Below are 15,876 nucleotides of genomic sequence, written 5' to 3'. Positions count from 1 at the left end.
GCAATTAGTTCTGCTTTCTGAAATGAATATTAATTTAAGAACAATTTATACATGTTTATGGATATATTCTTTGTAATACAACCCTAAAATTTATACCCACCACTTATAATATATTTTCAATCATATGCTCTAAGCTATTTCCAATATTATTATATTAAACATTTTTATTTATTTTAAAAATATACTTAGATTACATAAAATGTTATATTAAAAAAAGGGATTACCATATATCAATATTATTTTTATAAGCCATTTAGCCACAGAAATAGTGAGAGCTAATTTGATAGTCAAACTAAAATATATGAACTTCAAATCAGTGAGACTGAGCCTCAATTGGATTTATCGGAAGAATCCAAACAGAAGGAGAAACACAGGATGAGTGCTTTCACTACTTGTTTAAATCTCTTCAACAGTCTGGACATTAATCAGCTAAAGAAACACAACAAAATATTAGCAGTCTATCAACTGACACTGTGCAAATAAAAGTAAAAACAATTTATACTTTTTCACTCTAAAAAAATAAAATAAGTTTAAGGAAAATGGCCTAGGAAAGTGTGTTATTAACTCTAGTTAAAAATAAAGGATTGTGGGAAGATGGTCTTGGACTTCCAGGCAGAGTTCAATGCTCTCACAAAAACAAAGGAGAAAAAAAAACAAAAGCTGTCTGAGGAACCTGCTTTGGGGGTCAGGAGACCAGGACAGTGCTACACAACTTCCAGAAGGGTGAGGGAAAAAGAGACAAAGAAGCCGAAACAACAAACGTGAATTACCACATCCCAGCAGCAGCTGGGAAGGACTTTATTCCCCAACACCTAAGAAATTACTGGGGTAAAGCCCCTGGCTCACAGCAGCTGACTGAGAGGGAACAGACATCGTCCTCCCTGTCAGCTGTTCCAAGAAAAAAAGGAAAAGGAATCAGGGTGGCTTTACCTCAGTGAATTCATCCACTCTGGAAATTCAACACAGGAACACAGGAGAACAGACAATGAAACACCTCTGTAGAAAGGTGTTCTGATGAGTGCCATTTGCTGGCCAGTCTAGAAATTGCAGAGACAAAAACTCTTGATGGTACTCCCTGTCTCCTAATGCCTGGGAGAAAATCTGTACCCTCTTAGTGAGTCGCTGGCCCAGTTTTGATAACTTAAGCTTGGCAATTTTAAAGATTTGGAATAAGTTGAACCACATATCAAAGAAGAGCTGTGAAGAAGGAAAAAAAAAGCAATAGGCAAGAGAGAAAAATTGGTCATCAGAGTAAATTTACCAACAAATTCAGATGCCTAGACATCAGCAAAAAGTTACAAACCATTCTAGGAAACAGGAGGAGATGGCCCAGTCAAGGAACTAACCAAATATCCTGAATAGATACAGATATATGATAATCAATGATAATCACATAATTCTCCTAAATCACTTCAAAGAATTTAAGGAAAATATGATTAAAGAAATAAAGGATATTAAGAAGACACTGGGTGGCCATAAAGAATAATTTGAAAGACTGCAAAGAAAAGTAATAAACCTTATAGGAATGAAAAGATATGATGAGGGGTGGGGAGTGGGTTATATGGGAACCTCTTATGTTTCTCGTTTTTTTATGTTTTTTAATGTAACATTCCTTGTGATCTATTACCTTTAATTTAAAAAAATTTTTTAAATGAAAGAGAATAAATAGATAAATAAATAAATAAAGGAAAAGACATGATAATAAGGTTAAAAATAGATTAGAGGCACATGAGAGCAGATTTGAATTGCTCAAGGAAAGAATCGGTGATTTTGAAGACAAAACATCTGAACTAGAAAGACAGGAGAAGAGAATGGAAAAAATGGAACAGAGTTTCAGGGAATCGAATGACGATGAAAAACACACAAACATTCATATTATCAGTGTCCCAGAAGGAAAAGAGAATGTAAAAGGGGCAGAAAGAATATTTGAGGAAAAAATACCAAAAACTTCCCAACTCTTATGAAACACATAAATTTTAATATCCAAGAAGGACTACACACCCCAAACAGATTAAATCTGAATAGACTTACCAAGAGACACCTACTTTTCAGAATGACAAATAAGGATAAAGAGAGGATTCTGAAAGCAGCAAGAGAAAAGTAAAGCATCACATAGAAGGCAAACTCGATAAGATTAAGTGCTGCCCTCTCATCAGAAACTATGGAGGAAAGAAGAAAGTGGTATGATGTATTAAGATACCAAAAGAGAAAAATTGCCAGCCAAGAATTCTGTATCCAGCAAACATTGTTAGGAAGGGTAAATTAAAGGTTAAGAAGACAGACAACAGATTTACAACAGAGAGCCGAAGGACAAAATGGATGAAGTAAGTAATGCCTTTACAGTAATAGCATCAAATGTTAATGGCTTGAACTCTCCAATCAAAAAACATAGACTGATACAATGGATTAAAAAAAATATGAGCCATTTACATGGTGTGTAGAAGAGATGCACCTCAGACGTAAGGACACAACCAGGATAAATGTAAAAGGTTGGAAAAAGATATTCCATGCAAATAGTAACTAAAAAAGATCTGGAGTAGCAATACTAATATCTAACAAAATAGGTTTCAAATGCAAAACTTTTATAAGGGATGAAGAAGATCATTATATATTAATAAAAGGAGTAATTCCCCAAGAAGAAATAACTATATTAAATATTTATGCACTTAACCTGAATGCCCTAAAATATACATAAGACATAGACTGGCAAAATTGAAGGGAGAAATAGATGCCTTTACATTAATAGCTGGAGACTTCAATACACCATTCTTAGTATTGGATAGAACATCTGGAAAGAGGATAAATAGAGAAACAGAGAATTTTAAAAATATGATAAATGGACTAGACCTAACAGACTTCTATAGAACATTGCACCCCAAAACAGCAGGATATATGTTCTCCAAGACAGACCATATGTTGGGTCAAGAGACAAGTCTCAATAAATTTAAAAATATTGAAATTACACAAAAAAAAACTTTCTCTAGGAAAGGAATGGAATGAAGATGGAAATCAATAATGGACAGAAAAAGGTTAAAATGCATAAATATATGGAGATTAAGCAACACACCCATAAATAATTACTGAGTCAAAGAAGAAATTGCAAGAGAATTTAGCATATATCTAGAAATGAAAGAAAATGAGAACATAACATATTAAAACCTGTGGGACAGGAGTGGATGTGGCTCCAGTGCTTGCGTGCCTGCTTCCCACATGCGAGGTCCTGGGTTCAGTCCCCAGCACCTCCTAAAAACAAGCAAAAAAACAAACAAAAAAAAAACAACCACAGTGTTGATGTGGTTCAGTGGTTGAGTGCCAACTTCCCACATATGAGGTCTCAGTTCAATCCCTGGCTCTGGTACCTCAAAAACAAACAAACAAACAAACAAAAAACCTATGTGACACCGCAAAGACAGTATTCAGAGGGATATTTATAGACCTCAATGCTTACATTAAAAAAGAAGAAAGAGCTAAAATTGAAGATCTAATACACAACTGGAGGAACTAGAAAAACTAAAACAAACTAATCCCAAACCAAGCTGAAGGAAAGAAATAGTAAAGATCATAGCAGAAATAAATGAAATCAAGAACAAAAAAAGAACAACAAAAAAAACCCAACAGAATCAACAAAACCAAAAGTTAGTTCTTTGAGATCAACAAAATCAACAAACCCTTAAGTAGACTGACAAAAAAGAAAAAAAAAAGAGAAGCAGATAAATAAAATCAGAAATGAGAGGGTTGATATTACCACTGATCCTGCAGAAAGAAGAGAGGTCATAAGAGGATACTATGAATGACTGTATGCCAAAAAACTAGACAATGTAGAGGAGATGGACAAATTCCTAGAAGCACACAAACAACCTACACTGACCCTAGAAGAAATAAAAGACCTCAACAAACCAATCACAAGTAAAGAGATCAAAACAGTCATCAAAGATCTCCCAAAGATGAAAAGCCCAGGACCAGATGATTTCACAGGTGAATTTTACCAATCATTCAAAGATGATCTAATACCAATCTTGCCCAAGCCCTTCCGAAAAATTTAAACAGGAAAGAATGCTACCAAACTCATTCTTTGAAGCCAACATCACTCTAATACCAAAACCAGATAAAAATACAACAAAAAAAAAGAAAATTAGAGACCAATGTCTCTAAAGAACACAGATGCAAAAATCCTCAACAAAATACAAGCAAACAAATCCAAATGCACATTAAAAGAATTATACACCACAATCCCATATATGCAAGAGATATAAAGGGCCTTATTTAGAAAACTACAATATATTGTTGAAAGGAACTGAAGAAGGCAAATAAATGGAAGGACATTCCATGTTCATGGATTGGAAGACTGAATATCATTAAGATGTCAATTCTGCCCAAATTGATTTACATATTAACTGCAATACCAATAAAAATCTCAACAGCCTTTTTTGCAGAAATGGACAAACCAATTATCAAATTTATTTGAAAGAGTAAGGGGCCCCAAATAGCCAAAAAGATCTTTAAAAAGACAAACCAAGTTCATCTTGGAGGACTCTCACTTGTGGACTTTAAAGTATATTACTTAAATCCAGTGGTAAAAACAGCATGGTACTGGCTTAAAGACAGACACATTGACCAATGGAACCAAATTGAGAACTCAGAAATAAGGCCTTCCACATCTACAGACAAGTGATTCTCAACCAGGCAGCCAAGTCCTCCCAGCTTAGCCAGAAGAGTCTATTTAACAAATGATGCTGGAAGAACTGGATATCCATATCCAAAAGAAAGAAAGAAGACCCTTATCTTGCACCTTATACAAAAATTAACTCAAAATGGATCAAAGACCTAAATATAAAACGACAACCATAAAACTCCTAGAAGAAAATGTAGGAAAATATCTTCAAGATCTTGTGGTAGGTTATAGTTTCTTAAACTTTACATCCAAAGCACAAGCAACAAAATACCTCAAAAATAAGACATACAGATTCCCGGTGCTGCTGACAAGAATGCAAGCAGACACAGAAGAACACATAGCAAATGGACACAGAGAGCAGACAATGGGGGGAGGGGAGGACTGATAAATCTCTAGTCAGAATTACCAAGATAGTAAGAAAAAAGACACAAATTACCTATAGCAAGAATGAGAGAAGGGTGATTACTATAGACCTACTACAAATAACTCTATGCTTATAAATGAAACTAATATGAAAATAGAACACATCCTTAAAATACAGAAACCATCATACCTCATTCCAGATGAAACGGATAGTCAAACAGCTGTTATAGTCCAATAGCTGTAATTGTTTGAAGCTATATGGACCCCAGAAAAGTATGTTCTAAAGGTTAATCCATTCCTGTGGATGTGGGCACAAAAGTAGGATCTTTTGGTGAGGAGGATGTTAGGATATGACCCTCCTCATTCAGGGTGGGTCTTAATTCTCTTACTGAAGCCCTTTATAAGAGAATGAAATTCAGACAAAGAGAGAAAGCCACGGAAGGAAGAAACTAAAAGCAATAAAATCTGGAAGAGAAGGGAGAGCCAGCAGATGCCCCCATGTGCCTTGCCATATGGCAGAGGAGTCCAGAATCATTGGCAGCCAGTCTCTGGGAAGAAAGCATCACCTGATGATGCCTTAATTTGGACCTTTTCTTCAGCCTCAACACTTGTAAGTTAATAAATTCCCATTGTTAAAAGCCAACCCATTTCATGATATCTGCAATTCAGCAGCCTAGCAAACTACAGCAAGTTGTTAAAGAATTTTGATTCATAGCTTTAAAATTTCCAAAAATAAAAACTCTGGATGGTTTTATTAGTGAATTCTGCCATACATTTAAGGAAAAAACCATACCAATTCCACACAATCTCTTGCATAAAGCAGAAGAGGAAGGAACATTTACAACTAATTTCATAAGGCCAGCATTACACTGATGATAAAGCCATACGAAGATATTGCCAGAAAAAAAAATTATAGACTAATATTCCTCACAAAAAGATGTAAAAATCTTCAACAAAATGTTAGCAAATCAAATTCAGAAACAAGTTAAATGATAATATATCAGAAACAGAAACAAGATTTATCCTGGGAATACAAGATTGTTTCCAAATTTTAAACAAAGCAATGTAATTCACCATGTTAAAAGGCTAAGGAAAAAAAGTATAATTTTCTCAAAATATGGTGGGAAAGCACTTCACAAATCTGCTTAGCAAACTTAGGACAGAAATTTCTCTAACCTGATATCAGCATCTATAAATATAAATAAAATAAAATAAAACAGTACAGATCTGAGAAGAGGCTTGTGGGAAAATGGCAGTGTAGGAAGCTCTGAGAAACAGTCCCTCAACCAAAACAACTATTGTACTGGCAGAACTGAGGCAGGTTGGTTTAGGAAAGAAGGGAAGGTCACTGGTCAGAACATACCCATGATACCCTATAAAAAGAAGTTCTGGATACCTCCAAACAGAAAGGCCTCCCTATTGGCTCCCTGAAAGCTAACAAGCAAAAGTAGAAATGCAGCCAATCAAGACAGCAAATAGCTGAGATCCCTCCTTAATATGGAGAAGGGGGAAGAGGAAAAGCCTTTTAAAAGCCTTCCTTGGGAGGAAGCAGATGTGGTTCAAGTGATAGGACCTCTGCCTACCATATGAGAGGACCCGGTTTCGATCCCTGGGGCCTCCTGGTGAAAAAGAAGAACAGAAAGCATACCTGCACAGCAAGCCAGTGCCCACGTGGCGAACTGAGTGCCCACGTGAGTGCCTGTGTGGCAAGCCAGTGCCCACGCAGCAAGTCAGTGCCTGCGTAGCAAGCCGAGTGCCCACGTAGTGAGCCAGTGCCCACACAAGTGAGTCACCCAGCAAGATGATGACACAACAAAAGAGAAATGAAGAGGAGAGTCAAGGTGAAGTGCAGCAGAGACCAGGAAATGAGGTGGCACAATTGACAAGGAACCTCTCTCCACATCAGAGGTCCCCAGGATCAAATGCCGGTGAATCTTAGAGAAAGATGAGAAAAGAAGACAGAAAGAGAAATAGATCCAGAAGATCACACAGCAAATAGACACAGACAGCAAAAACATCGAGGGTGAGTAAGAGATAAGTAAATTAAAAATAATTTTTTTTAAAAGCCTACCCCGGGGCCCCATGTTCAGCATCTCATCTTGTAACATGCCTGTACCCATGTCTCGAGTGTGTCCTATCTCTTTTCTTATTTCTTAATAAACTCTTTTCACTGGTCTCGTTTTTTTGTCTCTGAATTATTTCTTGTGATGTAGCCAAGAACCTAGAAATTCAGTTTCCCATAACACAACTGTCTGAATCAACTACTTTGAAACTACAGAAACTAGTGGAACACTGTGCAGCTTCCAAATAGAAAGTGGGAGAAAAGGCTGTTAAATTGAGATAAATACCAGTGAGTTTAACCCTTACCACAGTGACTAATATAGCACTTCTCCAGCCCTATGGCAAGCAGTAGTGGGGACTAGAACTTGGGCTCCTGGCACAGTTTGCTGGTGGCAGGGTGAGACATAAAGATCTACTCTATGAGTGTGTGGTTGGATGGCAGAACTCTAATTCTGATCACCTACTTCAGATCACTGGGTGCTGGCTGTGAGGGCAGCCATTGTTCCAACCACCCTCGGGCAAAGGTGGCAGAGGAATCTTAAAGACAGTACCCTTCCTCAAAACAACAAAAAATCATTGAAGGGCTGCATTAATCTGGCAAGTGTTGAACCAAGAAAACCCAGCTTCAAACGCCATAGAAGCTCTTGGTGCCCTTGCTGGTTCCCCCTCCCACCCCTCCACAATGCAGGGTAGAGCCACCTTGCACTTCCATTGTGGATCCCTGGCCCTATTCCCAAGGGAGCAGAAGAGTCCCTGTGTGCATACTGGAGTGCATGACTGTCAGTGCCAATCTATCAGCTGGAAATCTGAGGCACTGAGCCAGGGAATATGACTTGGCTGGTCCTCCCAGTGTTTGTCCAGAGAGCAGAGAAGCAGTTTGCAGAGAGCTGGAACAGTATGAAAAACAATCAACCCCTCTCAATTGAGAGGTGGAGTGAGCATTGCCACCCCAGGGTCCTCAGAATGGAGGAATAAAAGAAATATGGGTTAGAGTGGACTTACTGGTATTCTACTATAGAATTATTGTGACTCTAGTGAAGCAGGCTAGTAAGATAGGGAATCAATAGATGGATCTGGAACCTGGCACAGAGTCCACATGGACATCAATAACCCCCAAGATGGCTGCTAAAAGACTCCCACCCCCAAGATTCTGCTATTCAGAACAAAGACTTCTTCTGGAAGTTAGGAAAAGCCCAGGATATTCCCTAAGGACTTTATCATTGGGTCCTCACTGGGGGATTGATAGGTGGGGTAATTAATCAAAATAGCAAACAGCTGGAACCCCTCCTCTGCCATTAGCAAAGGGGTGGAATAATTAATGGTTCAAAAAGCAGATGGCAAGGCCTGAACATTCTATTCTCTCTTTCTGTTTAGCTCTCTGCTCTCTTGCCTCTGACCCATTTCTGCCCTCTGCACACTGATCCCGCCATTTTTCCTCTGCCACGTGGTCATGCAATCAAACCTTGGCATTTATAACCTATAATGTGGAATTTCAGCCTGTATATCAGCCCTCTTTATCACTTTTCACCCTCTTCCTCTCTACCTAGGCCTCCTGATGTGTTATTTTTTCCCATTTCTCATCCCTCCTTGCCTGAATAAATTACTGGCCTAAGTCACCCAGCGTGCTCTTGAAATTCATTTCTGCAGCATAGCCAAAAACCTAAATAAAATCTGGTAACATTAGCAATGGAAGAAATTATATGATTGATGTGAAGGCAGGGAGAGGGAAAAGAAGGTGTGATATGGGCATATTTTCAGAACTTGGATTTGTCCCCAATGATTTTGCAGGGACAGATGCAGGAAATTGTATATCTTGCCATAACCCACTGGATGGACTGGGGGAGAGTGTGAACTACAATGTAAACTATGGTCCATGCAGTGTGGCAGTGCTCCAAAATATACTCATTAATTGCAGTGAATGTACCACACTAATGAAAGACGTTGTTGATGTGGGAAAAGTGGGGCATGTAGGGAGTGGGGCATATGGGAACCTCATATTTTTTAATGTAACATTTTGTGTGATCTATGTATCTTTTTAAAAAATAAAGCGGAAGGGAAGGGAAGGGGAAGGGGAAGGAGAAGGGGAAGGGGAAGGGGAAGAGGAAAGGGAAGGGAAGGGAAGGGAAGGGAAGGGAAGGGAAGGGAAGGGAAGGGAAGGGAAGGGAAGGGAAGGAAGGAAAACAATCAAGATGAAGCAGCCTGGAGCACAGAAGTACCTGCATTAAGCCACTCAAGAGAATACCCAGGAGGGAAAGGGATTATTTCAAAGGAAGTAGATGGGGACATTCAATCCAATCCTGTAAACTGTAAATGGAGAATTCCTACGGCCTCTAACAAGCACAAGCCCAGAAAAAGAGGCAGGCTCATGCCTCATATTCAGACTCGCATTAAGAGAGAAAGGACTGCACTTCCTTTTTGCATCAGGCTGATATTCTTGATAGGATGGCTCAGTCAAAACAGAGCCAATTGCAATGACAGAGAAAGGTGCTTTTGAGCTAAATTGGTTTGTTTTGATTACCTACCGGCATTCAAAAAAATCTCAGTCATATCACTAACTGGACACAAACTTAAGAAAAAGACAGCTGAGGGACTAAATCCCAGAGTTAGCTGAAAATATTAAAATATACAGTGTGCAACAAAAGATTACAAGATAAACAAAAATACAAGAAATGGCCCATCCAAAGGAATAAGATAAAAATCACAATACCTTGAACAAAGATGACCAGATTTTGGACTTAATGGATGTTGATTTTTAAAATATTTATCGTCAATATGCTCAAGGAGAGAAAGGAAAACATGGAAAAAGAACTAAAGGATATGAATGAACAATATGGGAATCTCTCCAGAGAAGTAAAGGAGTTGAAGAACACAATAACTGGCATGAAAAAAATTCCTAGCCAACGTCAATAAGCAGATTGAAGGTGGCAGATGAAAGAACCAATGATCCAGAAGAGAAGACAATTGAAATGATTCAGGCTGAGGAGAAGATAGAAAAAAGAATACAAAAGAACAAACAGAGACTAAGAGTACTATGGAGCACCATCAAGCATACAAATATACATATTATGAGAGTTCAAGGAGAAAAAAGAAAAGAAGGGGCAGAAAGAATATTAAAAGAAATAATAGCAGAAAACTTCACAAATTGTAAAAAAACATGAATATGCACATTTAAGAAATCCAATGAATCCCAAACAGAATAAAGTGAAAGAGAACCAGGACCAGGTACATAGTTATCAAATTGTCCAATGCCAAAGACAAGGAGAGAGTTCTGAAAGCTGCAAGAAAAAAGGAACGAATTATGTACAAGGGAATCCCAAAAAGATGAAATGCTGATTTCTCATGAAAAACCATAAAGGCAAAAAGGCAATGGAATGAAATATTTAGAGTACTAAGAGAAAACAGTTGCCAACCAAGAATATTATACCAGGCAACACTTCCTGTCAAAAATGAGGGGGAGATTAAGACATACCCAGATAAACAAAACTGAGGGAGTTCATTATCACCAGACCTGTCCTATAAGCAATACTAAAGGGAGTTCTTCACACTAAAAGGCAAGGACAGTAAACAGTGGATCAAAGCAGCATAAAAAAATAAAGACCACTGGTAAAGGTAACCATATGGGTAATTTTAATGCCAGGAGGATTGTATTGTATTGTTTGTTGTGTTATGCCACTACTTATTGTATGGATGCTAAAATGCAAATGTATAAAAAGTAATGGTAAATCAACGGCTTATAACATATATGTACTAACACATGATGTGTAATAAGTAGGAAAAAGGTGGGGGGTGGAGGTATAAAGGAACAATGCATATGGATGTTACTGAAGTAAATTTGATGTCAAACTAAATATGATTATTATATATATTTAGGATAAGTTTTAACCCCATGGTAACACAAGGAAAATATATGAAAAATATATCCATATAGAAAAGAGAGAAGGCACTCTATATGGTAGAACATATAAAATAAAATAAATATAAAAATAGGCATTAATGAAAGAATTTAGGGTTTTAAAAAGGAATAACACAAAGACAAAATAACAAAATGACAGAAGTATTCATTATCAGTAGTGATTTTTAGTGTAAAAGGATTAAACTTCATAGTTAAAAGGCAGAGACTGGCAGAATGAATTTAAAAAGCAAGACCCAACTATACACTGTCTATACAAGACTCAGCTTAAATTCAAAGACATAAGTAATTGAAAGAAAAAGGATAGAAAATATATGCAAGTAGGAACCAAAGAGAGCTAGGATAGCTATACTAATATCAGATAAAACAATCTTTAAGTCAAAAACAGTTATGAAGTCCAAAGACAGACACTATACACTGATCAAGAGGTCAAAGCAACTAGAAGACATAACAATTAAAAATATTAAATCTAACATCTAACAACAGAGTTCCAAGATATATGGGTCAAAATTAACAGATTTGAAGAGAGAAATAGATGGTTCACCATTTATAGTCAGAGATTTTAATACAGCACTTGCAATAGTGGATGGAACATCTAGACAGATGGTTAATAAGGAAATGAAAGACTTGAACAACCCTCTAAAACAGCTAGACCTAGTATATATATACAGAACACTTCATCCAGCAACAACAAAACACATTTTTCTCTAATGCACATGGATCATTCTCCAAGATAAACCATATCTTAGGTCACAAAACAAATCTAAATAAATTCAAAACTATTGAAATCATACAACATACTTCTCTGACAACAACGGAGTGAAGCTAGAAAGCAATAACTGAGGGAGAAATGGAAAACTCACAAATATGTAAAAATTAAAGAACACACTCTTAACAAATGGGTCAAAGAAATCACAAGGGAAAACAGAGAGTATCTTGAGGTGAATGAAAATTAAAACAAAATATACCAAACATAAGTGAGGCAGCAAAGACAGTGCTGAGAAGGGAAATTTTTAGCTCTTAATGGTTACATTAAAAAAGAATTAGAGACCTAACCTCAAAGCTGGAAGACTGAGAAATAGAAGAACAAGTGAAATGCAAAGCAAGTAGAAGGAAAGAAATAACAAATATCAGCGAGAGATAAATGAAATTGAAATTTTTTTTAAAACAGAGAGTCAGCAAAATCAAAAGCTAGTTCTCTGAAAAGACCAATAAAATTGAAAAACTTTTAGCTAACTGAGAATGAAAAAAGAGAGAGAACACAACCAAAATCAGAAATGGAAAGGGAAACATTCTCTGGGGAGGCTGAGGACTGTAGTTGAGAAGACAATTGTGTGAGCATTCTTTTAGTATCAATAGCAGAAGAGGGTCACCGGTACAAGGTGTCGATGGTGGGGGGCTGTATAGGGAAAGGTATACCTGAGGCATGCCTCTATGGAATACAAATATGTTCGTGTTGTAATAGAGTGTCTCAGCAGGTGAAACCCACACAATAACCAACAAAATATTAAACTCCCACCCTGGAGGGTGCTGCTACATTCTCAAATAGAGTGGCGAGAATCTCTAGAGTACATAGGCAGTGCCTAATAAAAGAAAATACATGAATATGCCAAGCCTTCTATACTAATGCTTGTACTTATAAACCTTATTCTTGTAAAATTGAAACTTTGCCTGAAATAACTATTGTGTAAGTGTTACCTCCTGAAAACCATCTTGTTACTCATATGTGCCTCTCTCTAAGTCAAACTCAGCAAATAAAATCACTACTTTCCCCCAGCATGGAACATGACTCCCTGGGATAACCTTCCCTGGCACCAAGAGATTAATACCAAGTGCCAATCAGCAACTCATTTGGAAGACCTTGACCAAGGTGGGGAAATATTAAATACAAAAGAGTTTTTCCACGAGGGACCACTATCAACTACCAACTGATGATGCAACTGGAAAATGACCTTATATGGAAGGTTCAATGCGGATCAGCAGAATATCCAAGTCTACATAAAATACCATGAATTTAAAATGCTGTTTGACCTAAAGTAAGGGGGAAGTGGAAAGGAGAAATGAGTTTATATGGCTACGAGTTTCTAAAAAAGAGTCTGGAGGCTGGCAGAAGGATTGCCCTCATGCACAACTGAGCAGAGTCAGAGAGACAGATAAAGCAGATACAACCCCCAGATATTGGTTCCTTTGAGGGCTAAAGAGACCCATGGGAGTTATGGTCATGGCCGATGGGGTTAACTACCAGGGCAGATGGCCCCTCTTTGGAAATGGTGTTTATGTGTGATGAATCTGGACTCAGATGGGATCTCCCTTCATAAGACTTTCATGCTAATGTGCTGGAGGTGCAGTTAATGTTGGGGTTTAAGATATATTTAGGGGATTTGAATCTCTGGACTGACAATGTGATAGCCAGGTCCTGAGCCTCAACAGACTCCAGCACCTACAATCTGATCTATTGGACTTACCACACTCAGCTAAGATGGAGTTGAAGAAGGACAACCACCACACCATGGAGCCTAGAGTGATTACAACTGAAAATGGGAGGATTGCATCCAGCATCCATGTGGAATCTGAGCCTCCTCTTGACATAGAGGTGCAATGGACACAACCAATCCAATGTCCACATAGAAGAGGTGGCATTGGATTGGGAAAAGTGGACATGGTGGACGATGGGCATGGGGAAAGGCAGGAAGAGATGAGAGGTGGAGGCGTCTTTGGGACATGGAGCTGCCCTGGATGGTGCTTCAGAGGTAATCACCGGACATTGTAAATCCTCACAGGGCCCACTGGATGGAATGGAGGAGAGTATGGGCCATGATGTGAACCATTGTCTATGAGGTGCAAAGGTGCCCAAAGATGTACTTACCAAATCCAGTGGATGTGTCCTGATGATGGGAACGAGTGTTGTTGGGGGGGGAGAGGGGGGGTGGGGGGGTGGGGTTGAATGGGACCTCACATATATATTTTTAATGTAATATTATTACAAAGTCAATAAAAAAAATAAAATAATAAAATAAAAAATAAATAAAAAAAAGAGTTTTTCCAGCTAAGAGATTTCACAGTAAGTCCAGAGGTCATTTCAGAGGTTATGCTTATGCACATCTCAGGCAGATCTCACCAACTGCCACAGTAAACAAAGCTTCAAACAGGGATGCTCCTGAGAGCTCTAGAGACATCTGAACACTATAAGTAAGGCACACAACCCCATGAAGTCAGCACTCCACCCGTGGGCCTTATCGTGGAATATAACATAATCTATTTCACCAATGTACAGAGATAGACTCTTATAATTTCCCTACACATGATTATTCTACCCCTTTTATTTGAACCTATAATTAGCACTATACCCATTAAATATATGTCCCAGAGACTTAAATCTTCGGTATGTTCATATGCCAGTTGAGACCTGAATCTCAGCAGAGTTGCGGCCAACACCTACTGTCCAGTTCATCGAACTTTCCGAGGACAACCAACAAAATGATAATGATAGACAATCCCCATCCCACATAACAAAGAGTATCTACAACTGCAAGCAAAACAGTTTCTTCCATGTACCCCATAAGGTCTAAGCCCCCTCTCAATCTGAAGTAAAGCAAGCATTACCATTGTAGTAATACTCAAGATTAAGGAATGAACAAATATAAGGGGGGAATGCAAACATGGCTCAAAGAAGAAATTATTGTTATAGTAGTGGAAGAACTTGTAACATTGACTTAAAGATAGTGGTTACCAAAGGTTCTGAAGGGACAGAAGAATAGGTAGAACATGGGGCATTTTTAGGGCACTGGAATTGGTCTGCATGATATTGCAAGGACAGATAAAGGCCATTAAACCAAGAAATTGACGCAGTAATCAAAAGCCTCACAACAAAGAAAAGCCCAAGATCAAATGGCTTCACCTGTGAATTTTACCAAACAGTCCAAAAAGGATTAACACTAATCCTGCTCAAACTCTTCTAAAGAATTAAAGAGGGAACACTCCCTAACTCATTTTAAGAGTGTAAACTATTAGACATCTATAATGTAAACTATTAGACATGCAGTGCACCAGTGCTCCAAAATGTATTCACCAAATGCAATGAATGTGACACAATGATGAAAGAGTGGAGAGGGATGGGGTGTGGGGTATATGGGAACCTCTTATATTTTTAAATGTAAAATTTTTGTGATCTATGTATCTTCAAAAATACATAATTTAAAAATTAAGTAATTTTTTAAAAAAGAGGCCAACATCACCCTAATATCAAAACCAGAAAAAAGATACCACAAGATAGACAACTACTCTATGTCTTAAGAACATAGATGCAAAAATCATCAATAAAATACTGGCAAACTGGGGAAGCAGACATGGCTCAACTGATAGAGTGTCCATCTACCATATGGGAGGGGTCCAGGGTTCGATACCCAGGGCTTCCCAACCCATGTGGTGAGCTGGCCCACACATAGAGCTGCAACATGTAAGGAGTGCTGTGCCACGCAGGAGTGCCCCACGTGCAAGGAGTGTGCCCTACAAGAAGAGCCACCCCACGTGGAAAAAGTGCAGCCAGCCCATGAGTGGCACTGCACATACAGAGAGCTGATGCAGCAAGATGACGCAACAAAAAAGAGACGCAGTTTCCCAGCACCACCAAGGGTGCAAGCAGACACAGAAGAACACACAGCGAATGGAAAGAGAGCAGACAATGGGGAGGGAGGGGAAGAGGAGAAAAATAAATAAAATAAATCTTTAAAAAATAATAATAAAATACTAGCAAACTGAAAAAAAAAATCAAAAGAATTTTACACCACAATCTTGTATGATTTACTTCAGATATGCAAGAGTGATTCTATCTAAGAAAATCAATAAATGCAATTCATCACACTAACAGAAC

At 38.1% G+C, this 15,876-nt stretch overlaps 1 protein-coding gene across 46 annotated transcripts in view; it reads right to left on the bottom strand.

Annotated features, from left to right (window-relative positions):
• RIMS2 (regulating synaptic membrane exocytosis 2) overlaps positions 1-15,876 on the bottom strand; it is a 734,990-nt gene that overhangs the window by 570,015 nt on the left and 149,099 nt on the right. The gene's annotated exons all lie outside the window — the stretch shown is intronic.

The sequence above is a fragment of the Dasypus novemcinctus genome, chromosome 14 (genome assembly GCF_030445035.2).
Source record: "Dasypus novemcinctus isolate mDasNov1 chromosome 14, mDasNov1.1.hap2, whole genome shotgun sequence".
Lineage (NCBI taxonomy): Eukaryota > Metazoa > Chordata > Mammalia > Cingulata > Dasypodidae > Dasypus > Dasypus novemcinctus.
Note: the sequence above shows the minus strand (reverse complement) of the source record. Positions and strands in the feature narration are given on the sequence as shown.